The 13,354-nt window shown below is 36.3% G+C and overlaps 1 long non-coding RNA gene across 1 annotated transcript; it reads left to right on the top strand.

The window, feature by feature from the left end:
* Positions 1 to 3,736: 3,736 nt before the first annotated feature.
* Positions 3,737 to 11,571, top strand: LOC129923048 (uncharacterized). The gene is made up of 2 exons (XR_008774974.1): positions 3,737 to 5,971; positions 11,243 to 11,571. It is a non-coding gene; the product is annotated as an uncharacterized LOC129923048 (long non-coding RNA).
* The last annotated feature ends 1,783 nt before the right edge of the window (positions 11,572 to 13,354 follow it).

The raw sequence follows: 13,354 nt of genomic DNA, 5'->3' as shown, positions 1-13,354 counted from the left end.
TTAAACATAAAATACTTATTATTTCCCTTTGTCTAATTTCAATTCAAACTACCAAGACCACACTATAAATAAAGCTGTAACGAGTGTAGATGATTTTCTGCCTGCTCTGAAACTAGAAATCAACCAAACGTTAAACACACGGGCGAGAGAGGGTGGGGGGGGGGGGGGGGGTCAAGGGGGTGCAAGTTAATTCTGGGTAGCCAAATTCTAGCCATTTTTTTGCACCATCAGATCAATCAAAATCTGTAGTTCATGTCCGACCATGTGCGCTTTATTATAGACTTGCTATTTAATATTCATTTGCATGTTAGTCGTGACGATTTGTTTTCACTTTCACCCTATTATAATTATCATTATATTTAGTAAAGGCCTAGAATATGATATAAGTTGTCTTTTTTTTTATCTCGGAGGACAGATCCTTGCCAGCTATCTTTCGATTTGATATATAGGAAAGTTTCTTTGAACAAGATTGAGGAGTGCAGTCATCTTGGTAAATGTTTTCACGTCTGGCGGAGTTGCGGTCAGTGTTAGCGCTCAATAAAATAGCAGGTTAAACTCGTCCACCAGAAGAGATGTAAGAAAGTTCTTCCCATGTCAAAACGTTGATTTGTATCGACGGAGCACTGGCAACAGCATGAATTAACGGCGTTTTCCGGGTATTTCGGTCATGAAAATGCAGAGATCTCCGGCACTGAATTGATGTGTTACAGCAGCGGTTCTCAACATTTAAAGCTCGGCGACCCCTTTTTACAATCCCCCACTCTGCCGAGACCCCCTCCCCCGCTCACACACATACAGCAATAGAAGAATAGACCTATTCGATGGTCTTTGGCGACCCCTGGCAAATCGTCAATCGGCCCCCAAAGGGGTCGCGAACCACAGGTTGAAAACCCCTGTGTTACAGCGTTGGATTTGTTGATGGCGATTGCAGTTGTGAATACGTCATAGGTTTTGTCTCGGTAGTTCAGAGAGACGCACTGTCTGTGTCTAATGTCATTGTCAGCGAATATATTGTGTACAGACTAGACATGGACAAACTACTCGGCCAAGGCTTCAGAACTGTGTTCAGGGAAGGTATCGTGAAAAATATCCAAAAGCAGACCTTGTCCGTTGCGCGTCCCACAGACTTAAACTTGTTATCATTGACCTGAATGACGAGTCAGATATACGTAATGCTGTTGGTGTCATGAAGAAGATTATCTATTTCTTCCGTAACAGTCCCAAGCGAGAGTGTTGGTGCTAAATTTACCTCTTTTGTGTGAGACACGATGGACTGAGAAATACGAATTCATTCGCAATTTAAGTCAAAACTTTGAGAAGATCTTTGACTGTTTTAAAATAACAATGGTGGCTTTGAACTCCCCCTTTGCAGACACTGCGCCCACCCTTATGAAACCTTAAACCATATCCTCCATAGGCAGACCCTACTTCCACTCCAGCCCAACATAACCAACACCATGTACGGCAGTGCTGAACAACTGAAGAAAATAGCACACTTTTTTTCCTTGGCACAATCTGCAAAAGAGCTCACAGCTCAGCAGCAATAAAGCTGGCTAGAAGAAGAAGAAGAAAAAAATAACGATAGTAAGCGAAACCAGACAATCTGCATCAGTGTCTGCTTCTCGTGTGTTTCTGATTTGTCTTTTAATTGCAGTCAACTATTCACCCGTTCTTGAACCTGTTTCCCCTGATGTTGCAGTCTGTCCATCTTAGCACGAGAGGCCGCTCAACAGCGCACCAGCAGTCACATTAATGACATAATCAAAAACCAACTTGACCATGCCGAGGAACACTTCAGGGATGACATCATGAGTAAGGTGACACTGCTGGCAGACAAACTTGGTAATGCGTTGGTGCTGCCGGGATTTCGCAGTCGACAGGAAAAAGCCACATGTTTGCATTTTGGGAAAATAACTGAACACGACTTTACATTCCGTATCTTGATTCGTTGTTTGTAAAATGTTTTACATGTTTCGAATGTTCCTTCAGAGTTGAAGATAGTTTACTTCCTAGTCCAAACCTCCCGCAGGACGACGGGGGAAGGAAGCGGGCAGGGTGTGAACCCGGGACCATCGATAAATCCAAACGACAGTCCAGCGCGCAAACCGCTTGACCAGGCAGCCATCCATCATTAGTTTCTTCATTAACGTCTCGCTTTTCAAACAATAATAATGCTCAGTTCAACCTGTTTTGTTCTCATCCTAAACCGATTCAAGAATTGCTACGTACAGAACAATATCAGAATTGCCAGATAAGCGTTCATTGCCGGCTTGTCCATCGCGACGAGAAGAAAATTCCGTAGTAAATTTTTTGACAGTTTTGGCAGCGTTTGCATTTTTTTTGTTTGATAACCCTTCTGGGATGCACTGGCCGTACGGATAAAACAGTGAATATTTTTCGCACTTTAGTTTTGTAATTTTTATTTCATGAAACAAGTATTTGCAGTGAACTTAATATAAAATAGTTAGGGGGGGGGGAGCGAGAGGGCACCAATTCTATTCTTTAATATTCTCTGTAATAAAAAAGTTGAAGCTATGACTTTGAGCCAGGGGTGGCAACTTGACCCCCCCCCCTGAAAAAAAATCCTGCTGGCGCCCATGTTTAAAACTACCCCTTACTCCAACGTTGCCCAGAGGGGCAGTTTATAGTTAAAAGCTCTCTATTCAATTGACATTAGAATCTATTAACTCATAGGCTTACTTCATAACACCAAAATATAACTAACCACAAGGGATCCAAATTGATTATTTTTACAAGTCAATTTAGTCCATAATGCTTAATATGTATTTGAGTTTTGGGGACTCTGTATAAGCCGATTAATATATACCCAGCTCCTACGTCATCTTCTGAAGGCTAATTCCTTGCATATTCATGATTGCTGATTATGGCGAATCATGTGACGAGAACCATACACGCGAACCCTTTGCGAGAGCTCTCCAACTGTCTCTTTTAGTTGCCTTCTGCTGCCAGCTACTTTCCTCTATGCCAGTGATTCACAAAGTAGTCTATATAGACCCCTTCCAGGGGTCTACGAAGAATTCCAAGGGGTCTACAAAAGTATAAAAAAAAATTGGGGTCTATGAGATGTCCACAGGCAGGGCCGGTCCTAACAGTTGCGGGGCCCTATGCGAAACTGATTCCGCGGGGCCTAGTCTTGGTGGGAATAATGATAATAAGTTAAAATTAAGATTTCGTATTAGATTAAAAAAAAATCGACTTTCAGTTTTATTCATTCTTTACTAAGTACAAAATTGCGATCAAATACTTTACGAACCTTGCAACCTATGACATATTTATATGTCCAGGAAATTTTCGCATATATTTTGCAATATAATGATTACACCAAGAATTAGCGCGGGGCCTATGAAAGTGCGGGGCCCACTGCGACCGCATAGGTTGCAGTGGCCTAAGACCGGCCCTGTCCACAGGGATCTACGATGATGGATTACCTTTAAACAGGTAGTGAATTTAACTTCCACATAACTTTAATGCATTAATTTCGTACACTAATATATGATTTTTACCTTAGTTATAGGCCTATACATATAATATATATATATATATATATATATATATATATATATATATATATATATATATATATATATATTCAAATAAAAAATGTATTTAATTTCGATTCTTATTTAGATAGCTTAATGTAGAGTGTACAGCGTTAGATTCCTTCCTTCCTTGTCAAACAAGCGGTTGCATAAGTGACTTCTTATGACGATTGTTAGACACCTTATTTATATAGGTTAGTTATTTTAGTTATTTAGCGACGCACCATGGTAGACGCATATTGAACGGGACTAGTGACGTTTGGGATATGTTGGGTTAGAGACCGGAAAATCAGTTAGCGATAGAACAATCCAGGGTAACGACGTGTTTAGTGACAGAGACTTCTACTGTGGCCTTTTATCATAATAAATATATATATTAACTTGTTCATCATCGTTGACTACATCTCTTCACCTGTTACAATCGATGTGCCAGTTCTTGTTTGTGTTGTTGGTCAACTACACGTAATACACCCGAACAATTACACCCAAACGATTGCAGAGTAATTGGTTGACTTCAAGACAGCCTGAACTAGCAACATCACAGTGGCGACCCCGAACCTCGAAGCCGGACCCCTGTTGAAGCCGAACATCGAACCGGACCTCGAAGCAGAACGTTTACTCAGGTGAGGGTCGTGCACTCGAAGATATAAGATTTCATCGGAGTACGGCTGAACACAGCAGTATCACAGAGTGACTTTGTTCTAGATCTACAAGCAGTCGTCGCCTGTTTGATCGCACGTTCAACGAGCCGTTAACTCAGGGTGACCTTCGTCAGGACCGTAATCATCGCAACGTCTGGTCTACTTAACCAGTATAGTATCAAAGCCTGATCTTCATATGCTGAATCGACCTACAACCAGAGAAACCGTTCATTCATAACGGGTGAGAGATCGTTAGTGAACCTGTTGGACATATTTTTTCTTCGTCATAGGAGCCACGTCGAGTATCAAGTTTTACCTCGTCAGTTTCGAGAAGGACAGTTTGCCCGCTGTCAGAAGTATTGTGAGTACTACAAGTTTGGTAGCTAACTAAATCGAAATCGCTCTGTCGTCTTACCCTTGGAGAGATTCTTGTGGAGCAGTTTGCTCATTGAACCGGTTGCTTGCCACGTTTATAACGGTCACTGTGTTTAACCTTTGGAAGGTTAGTGAAGTAATCTTTATCAGTACTGAACATTGATCTATCTAGTATTCGTCGGTCTAGACCATACCTAGACTTGTTAGCAGTGAAGTTGTGGAAACAGCTACATCCACTTAATTTCGTTGAAAACCGTTAGTCGTATAACGGAACGTCGTCGGAGGTGACCTTGGTCTTACCTAGTCTACATTGGACAGTTTGGTCTAGTGAAGCAGAGTACAACAGCAAACTTCGTCGTACTACCAGAGTAGCAGCAGAAGCAGTGAACTATTTTAGAGAACCGTTATTCGTCAGCCCAGATCAAGTCATCGTCAAGAAAGCCGTTATTCGTCAGCCCAGATCAAGTCATCGTCAAGAAATTCGTTATTCGTCAGTCGTCCAGATCAAGTTGCCGTCAAGAGACTGTTATTTGTCAGTAGTCGTCTACACAAGTCAAGTCATCGCCAGAAGAACCGTTAACCTATTCGTCAGTAACTGTGTACACAAAGTCGTCGGAACTACACATACGGTCATCAACAGTCGTCAAAGAAACTGGAACATTTTGCTGTGGCATATCAGGACATCTGTGGCATTACGTGGGATACTGGTAGCACCGGAGAACAGAGTCAGAACTGGAAGAGAGGCAGTGGAATTTGTTGTGATCTAACATATTCGGGAGTCCGAACAAAGGGATCTTTCTTATCAAAAGCTAAGTGCCATTTTTCTTATTAGTATATGTTTAGATTGCCCTTAGAAATAGATTTTGTCTAAATTTGGTACGTTAGCCTGAGTAAAATCAGGTGGTGCGCCTTAAAACCCGTCGGGGTAGAAGACGTAATTTAGATGAAAAGCTATATTATATATTTAGGATTGTAATTTGTTTTGTTTGTGTAAACGTCATATCCGTTGTTGCCTGGTTACTTCGTGACGTTATCATTGTGTGCCATATTGTCATATCCCAACCCATAGCGATAGTCTCATTTTAATTATTTCATTTGTTTATATTATTTTAAATTATTTATTTTTATTAATTTAATTAGATCTGTATTTTTTTTTCACTTAATGATAGAAAGTGCGGGTAGGATTCTTTTACTGTGAATCAGACTAAAATAATTTTAGTTTGAGCGGTTAAAATCAAATATGATTTTGCCATGAGAATAATGCCGAAACTGGCTATATAGTCAAACACTATCGTCTGGCTAAATTTAGATCTGCAAATTATTGTACATCTCTTTGGTACAATTTAATTATCTAGACTCTACTTTGAAATATTATTAAGTTGAAGATGAATGAAGGTAGTACATTCTAGATATATATATCTTGTTGAAGATATATTTGACACTGTATACACATATTTGTTTCGTATGGTGAAATAGAACCATAATCTACTCTAGATCTAGACTCTAGACAGTCCTTGAATTTACTCTAGACACTTCACTGTGACTTCAGTCATACCAGGTTTTAAAATTGATCATAGTTATTCATACTAGATCTAAAAGTCATAGTGCTCTTGATAACTAGATCTAAATAGTATTATTATACATACTATAATATACTGGATTTAAATCTGTGTGTAATACTGGACCTAATATACAGATTTGAATATAACCATAATAACTCAGACTAGATTTATACATTTACTAAATCTATAGATAGAGACATACCATTTAAAATTTGTATAAAAGTGTGGAAAAACTTAAATATAAAATAAGTTTAAAGTATAGCCATAACTAATATAGGCTAAGTAAAAATATATATAAAATATAAAACACAATGGCTACATCATCATATGTGGACCTTAAGGAGGTTAAGGAAACAGCTATGCAGGATGGAAAGGCCATGGAGTTAAAAGGAAAAGACTTAGCAGCTTATGTACAGCAAGTTGTGAAGGAAGAAACGGAACGTCAAAGACAAGAGATAGAAAGACAAGAAGAAAGGCAAGACAAAGAGAGAGAAAAAATTAGAGAACATGAAGCTAAAATGGAGAAGATGAGATTGGATGCAGCACAAGTCAGAGCTCAAACTGAACAAGGAAATAACACAAATAACTCAAATAATTATACCACTCAAAGAGACAACCCTAATTCGCAGACATGGCTAAAGAGAAAGATACAAAGTTTTGATGAACAGAAGGATGACATTGGTGATTTTCTGAAAAGATATGAGGCAAAAATGTCTACATTTAATATGCCTGAAGAAGAATGGTCTGAAATACTGATAGACTTTGTTCATGGTCAAGCTCTAACAATATGCCAAAATCATGACCATCATATTGATGATAGCTATCAGGTTTTAAAAAGAGAGTTATTGAATGCCTATGGTCATAATGCTACAACTTTTAGAAAGAAATATTTTGACAATATACCATCATTAGGAATAGAACCCCAAACTACCATTAATATGGAAAAGGATTTTTTCAATAAGTGGGTAAAATTAGAAAAAGTGAATAACTCTTATGAGGGATTAAAAAATTTTATTCTAGTGGACAACTTTGTAAATAAATGTGATCCTCAATTACAATCTTTTATTAGAGAAAGAAACCCCAAAACTATAGATGAAATAACAGAGATAATGAGAGTATACAAAAATGCCTATCCAAATAAACCATTTTCTGATAGAGATAAGAGCAAAGTAGATTTAATAGGATACACCAAAGAAAATGTTGATAGAAGTAGAAATAGAAACAGATCAAATAGTGGAAATAGAAAATATAGTGAAATAACCTGTTTTAAATGTCAAGGAAAAGGTCATATAGCAGCTAACTGTAGAAGAGGGAATAGTAGGTCTGGAAGTAGAAATAGATACAATGAACAAAATAACAGTAGATATAGGAGTAGAGATAGGAATGACAGGGGAAATTATAGAAATAGGAGTTACAGTAGGGAATACAAAAATAAAGGTACAGATAGGATATATTTCATGGAAGGAAATAGGAACAATTTTGCAGTGTACCCAGGGTTTGTAGATAGAATTCCGGTGGAATTAATCAGGGATTCAGGTTGTAACACCTTGGCAGTAAAAACTAAATTTGTCAAACCTCATTGGTATAAAGGGTTTACTAGGAAAGTAGAATTAGCAGATGGCACTGTAAGGGAATTTAAAGCTATAAGGGTATACATTGAAACTCCATTTTTCACTGGTTATTGTGATGGCATTGCAATACCAGAAATGAGATATGATATGTTAGTAGGAAACATAAAAGGAGTTAAAGAATGTTCAAGAAAAGAATTAGAAGACTGGCAAAACAAATACAAAAACATAAGACAAAATCATGAAAACATAGAAACACAAAATATAACAAGTATGATAATAACAAGATCAATGGATAAACAAAGTAAGAAACAGGAAAATACAATAAATGTAATAAGTAATGATAAAGAAAAAGAAACCAATAATGTAATACAAATAGAAAATACAGATGTTAAGGAAAGAGAGATAGAAAATGAAACACAAAATAGTCTGGAAACACAAATATCTCAAAGTGAAAAAGAAACAACACCCACATTTGCATTAGAACAAATGAATGACAATATTATTGGGAAAATTTATTCAAGAATATTAGATAAAAACAATAATAATCCAATGGAGAAATTTTGTATAGAGAATAAAATATTATTTAGACAAACAAGTAATGATAACAAGAAAATAAAACAACTTGTCTTACCACAGAAATATTGGAAAGATGTTTTAATCATGACACATGATAATAATTTAGCAGCACATAGGGGAGTAAAGAAATGTTATAGGAATTTGTCAAAACAAGTATTTTGGCCCAAAATGAAAGCAACAATCAACAAATACATAAAATCATGTGACATATGTCAAAAGAGATCTAACAAAAGCCTAGTGAATAAAGCACCTATTCAAGAAATGGATGAACCTACAGCACCATTTCAGAAAGTATCTATTGATTTAATAGGTCCTTTAATTCAAACTGAAAATAATAACAAATACATTCTAACAGTAATAGACATGTTTAGTAGATATCCAGAGGCAATCCCATTATCAAATACAAGTGCAGAGAATATCATTAATGCCATAACTCAAAAAGTAATTACAAGACATGGTATACCTAAAATTATATTGAGTGATCAGGGATCTCAGTTCAAATCAGAACAATTTAAGAAATGGACTAAACAATACAATATACAACACATATACTCTTCGGTTTACCACCCGGAGAGTAACGGTTTATGTGAACGATATGGTGGATCATTAAAAAGATCACTAACAAAGATAATTCAGAATAATCAGAACAAGTGGGATCATTACATTAACTATGTACTATTTGCTCATAGAAACAACATCCATGAAGCAACACAATTTTCACCATATGAAATAATACATGGAAGAAAACCCAGAGATGAATTAGATGTTTTTAAAGAAAATCTAATAGATAATGAGAATAAATTAAATAATGACAGTGAAACAACAATCACAACAGAATTAAAAGAAATATGGACTCAAGCATATAACAACAATAAGAAGTATAAACAAAGTGCTCATGAGAATCTAAATAAGAAAAGACAATTGAAAACACTAGAAGTAGGAAACAATGTATTAATATTGATAAATGACCTGAAAAATAAAATTGGTAAACAATGGAAAGGTCCATTTAAGGTGATAAAACAAATTAATGATGTGAATTATCAAATTGAAATAAATGGGAAAATTAAAACATACCACATAAATAATTTGAAACTGTATCATGATAGAGAAGATGAGTTAATACAAAACATTCAGGAGGAAATAGAAAATAAATTTTCAGAAAGAGAAGAATGCTTGATGATAATAACAAATGAAAATCATAATGAAAATGATATTAAGGAAATACCTGTAATAGAAACAAAAGAGAATCAAACTTGGCAAAAGATTAATCTTAATAATCTAACTAAGGAAAAGTCAAAAGATATAACTAAAATAATACAGGAATACAAAGAAATTTTTTCCAGCATACCAGGAAAAACTAATATTATTAAACATGACATTAAAGTAACAGACTCAAAACCTATCAAGCTTAAGCCATATAGAATACCGCTACATTTACAAGACAAAGTAAAGAAAGAAATAGACAATTTACTAGAATCAGGTATAATTGAGCCATCAACATCTCCTTATGCTTCACCAATTGTGATAGCCAAAAAGAAGAATGGAGATATAAGGTTATGTATTGATTATAGGAAACTTAACAACATCACAGAATTTGACCCATATCCAATGCCAAATATAGAGGATATTTTACATAAATTAAATGGAGCAAAATTTTTTACTAAATTAGATTTAACTAAAGGTTATTGGCAAATACCTTTAACAGAAAATGCAAAACCTTACACAGCATTTGTAACACCATATGGTATTTTTCAATGGAATTATATGAGTTTTGGATTAGTAAATGCACCTGCCACATTTAATAGAATGATGAACATGATAATTGGAAACAAAGAAAATGTTATTTGCTATTTGGATGACATATGTATTTTTAATAATAGTTGGGAGGAACATTTGGTAGATGTAAAAGAAGTGTTCAAAATAATAAAAGAAAGTGGACTTACAATTCAAGCAGAAAAAGTAGAAATAGGATTGGAGGAAATAATTTTCTTAGGACATAAAGTAAATAACAACATGATTAGCCCTATTGAAGATAATATAAAGAAAGTACTTAATATTGAAATACCTACAACAAAAAGACAAATTAAAAGCATATTGGGAATAGTAAATTATTACAGAAAGTTTATAAAGAACTTAGCAGAAATAGTGAATCCATTAAATGACTTACTTAAAAAAGGAAAACCTCAAAAAGTAGTTTGTAATGAGGAATGTGTGAAAGCTATTGACAGAATTAAAGATGTTTTTAGTCATGAACTAATATTAAGACTACCTGATAAAGACAAAATATTTTATGTCACAACTGATGCATCTGGTAATGCTATTGGTGGTTGTTTAATGCAGAACTATGATAACTTACATCCTATATTATATGTAAGTAGAAAATTGTCAGAGGCAGAGAAAAAATATAGTGTCATTGAAAGAGAAGCCTTAGCTGTAATATGGGTAATTACTAAGCTAGAGAGCTATTTAATAGGAAGGAAATTCATATTATTAACTGATCATAAACCTATTCAGTATATACAGCAAAAGAGCATGAAAAACAGTCGTGTTTATAGATGGTTCTTAGCACTACAGGAATATAAATTTGAAGTGAAAGCTATTAGTGGATCTGTGAATATTGTAGCTGATCTATTGTCTAGAATGACATTGAAGTGAAATAATTTTGTAAATAAACTATGATTATATTGATTATGTACTATATATTAATATATTGACATCATTTATATGTTATGGAAAAGGGAGATAAGTAAATTTGATGTTAAGCATTTAAAAGTAAGTATGGATATTTTTTTTTTTGTGTGAATCATTTCATATATCATTGACGAAAGTTAGTTCTATGGAAAAGGGTGAGTATAAAAGAAAAATGGACAAAAGCGTATAAAAGGGTGGTAAGAAAAAATGTATTGAATGTGTAAATAAAGTCTGTAATTGTTTTTTGAAATATTGTATTTTATCAGATTACTGCCAGTGAAGAACATTTGAGATGTGTAGGACATGCCCATAAGATGCCACATTTTCCGCCATGATGAACTGTGTACCAATGAAGATGATTCTGGAATGTTATGAACTGTTATGAACATTGACATGTATATGAGGAACTGTCAAGTCAAGATGAAGATGTCAAGAAGAAGATGTCAAGATTTTATGTTTGTGGTCTTCCCCTTAAATTGAAAATGCCCTTGTAAGACTTGACAGTAGTGGAAAAATATTGACATATTTTTTTTCAAGGGGGGGAGGAATCTGTTAGACACCTTATTTATATAGGTTAGTTATTTTAGTTATTTAGCGACGCACCATGGTAGACGCATATTGAACGGGACTAGTGACGTTTGGGATATGTTGGGTTAGAGACCGGAAAATCAGTTAGCGATAGAACAATCCAGGGTAACGACGTGTTTAGTGACAGAGACTTCTACTGTGGCCTTTTATCATAATAAATATATATATTAACTTGTTCATCATCGTTGACTACATCTCTTCACCTGTTACAATCGATGTGCCAGTTCTTGTTTGTGTTGTTGGTCAACTACACGTAATACACCCGAACAATTACACCCAAACGATTGCAGAGTAATTGGTTGACTTCAAGACAGCCTGAACTAGCAACATCACACGATATATTATGACACTAATTACGCTGGGGGTGGGAAAGGGGTTATAGCTGCTGGGCAGCAGAGGTTTAAATTCAGTTTTCCTTCTTCTAGGTGGGTAGAAGTTCAAGGCTGATGAGTCCCTCCTGCTCAAAAGCTTACTGGTTTAGGCGCCAGTTACTCACCTTCTCCCCTTCTCCTGATAGTGAAAACAGTTTCGAGGAGTCAACATTGCGCCACACGTGAAAAATCACGTGATGCTACCCTGCCTCATAGTGGCGCCCGGGTGGAAACGATCGTAGAAGGAAACGATTAGGCTAAAGGGTAGCAAAACAAGACTCCCGTGGGGGTGCCTAAGGGGGTGCGAGAGCATCCTCATTGCACTGTGCGGAGTTGTAAAAAAGCTCCCACAACCTTGTCACAATCCAGGCGCTGTTCCTCAAGGGGCCGTTACATAAATGGCGTGTCCTGCACGGTTAGCCTGGTATAGAAAAGGAAAATGGCAGGGGTCCCGGTGCACGCGGTCTCTGGCCGCGAGTCTGACACCCCGCCAGACAGAATAGTGTACACTGTTCTCATTCAGGCCGGTGAAAGGGATCTCTTGTTCACTTTTGCTGGCCTAGAGTTCCAAGAGCCGAGGGTCAACTCTACCTGACAGTTTCAAGAAGAAGAAGAAGTGTTACCATACTTTTTTTTTTCAGGTTTCCTTGCTTGTTGTTTGCTTTCCGGTAAAAATGGCGGGAAAACTAAATTTCACATTTTCAACTTCAGGGTCTCTCCGTTATGTTTGTCCAGCACAAGGTTGCTATAGTTACCTTTCTTTTTACAGTTCTAAAGGTACATTCCTCTTTCCATTTGCTAGGACACATTTTTACAAGTGCTCTTTCTTCCCTAGTATTATTATAGCTTGGAATGGGTTGCTTGAGCCAGCAAGGAAAATTAATGACTTGGCAGAATGTAAGATTGTAAGTCATTGGTTAACCTGCATGACTAGATGAATGACGCGTAGGACGTAATCATCTTCTTTTTTAAAGTAACGTCTGTATTTTATAAGATAAGATAAGAAGGCAATACTTGCCACTCTGCCTTTCGGTCTTGCTCAACGGTTGGGTCCCTTTGTAGAAATTACGCAGGGGACAAGACTGTAGCAATTGTTTCTTGATAGGAGACCTGAGTTGTCTCCTTTATATGTAGATGCTCCCTTGCTGAACCGTCTTTCTCTAATTAAAGTTTCATTTGTTAAAAAATACTTTTTATATTCTTATACAGCACTAATTTTATTGACTTTTACTTTATTTTTTTATTCTACATTTTCTATCCTACAATGTTCATTCCGGAGGCGGTAAAGTGCTTGGCCTCCGAACTGGAGGTCCAGGGTTCGAATCCGCTGAAAACTGGGATTTTAAGTTTCAGAATCTTTGGGCGCCTCTAATTCCACCCAGCTCTAATGGGTACCTAACGGTTAGTCGTTGTGCTGGC

This window comes from Biomphalaria glabrata, chromosome 15 (genome assembly GCF_947242115.1).
Source record: "Biomphalaria glabrata chromosome 15, xgBioGlab47.1, whole genome shotgun sequence".
Taxonomy (NCBI): Eukaryota; Metazoa; Mollusca; class Gastropoda; family Planorbidae; genus Biomphalaria; species Biomphalaria glabrata.
Note: the sequence above shows the minus strand (reverse complement) of the source record. Positions and strands in the feature narration are given on the sequence as shown.